This window comes from Tupaia chinensis, unplaced genomic scaffold (assembly GCF_000334495.1).
Source record: "Tupaia chinensis unplaced genomic scaffold, TupChi_1.0 Scaffold143878_1, whole genome shotgun sequence".
Classification (NCBI taxonomy): Eukaryota; Metazoa; Chordata; class Mammalia; order Scandentia; family Tupaiidae; genus Tupaia; species Tupaia belangeri.
Window position 1 is genome coordinate 596,327 of NW_006203729.1, and position 617 is coordinate 596,943.

A 617-nucleotide genomic window follows, 5' to 3' on the forward strand; every position below is an offset into this window, starting at 1 on the left:
CCCATAAAAAAAAAACTCCAAAAAAAAAAAAAAAAAAAAAAGACTTTCCTGGAGGCCAGCTGGTAGCATAGCGGTTAAGGCGCTGGACTCACATGGCCCACTGAGGCTCGAGTCCTGGACCCAGCCGCTTGAGACTCACAGGGCATATATGTGTGCGTGCCCAAAATCTCAAAGAGTGGAGAAGGCCTTGTGAAGTCATCCCCTCAGGGGATGATTTCTTGCTTTTTGTCTGTCTCTGTCTCTCCAATGAGCACACATGCCCTATAGCAAAAATCTTTAAAAAACGAAAAATAGGGACCAGCAGTTAACGTAATGGCTATGTCGCTGGACTCCCACGTAATCGACAGCGGTTCGAGTCCCGGACCTGGTGGCTTAAACTCACGCTGGGCGCGTGTGCGTGCGTGCCCAAGATCACGGGAGGGAGAAAGAAGGAGAAGGAATTGCGGCATGGCCATCCCTCTGATTTCTTGCTTTCTGTCTCTCTGTCTCTCTGTCTGGCGAGCGCACACTCCCTATAGAAAAAAAAAAAGCCTCTCCAAAAAAAATAAATAAAAATAAAAATAATCTGTTTCCACTGAGCTTTATACCATTGTCTGGAGAACTGACTTGGCCCTGTT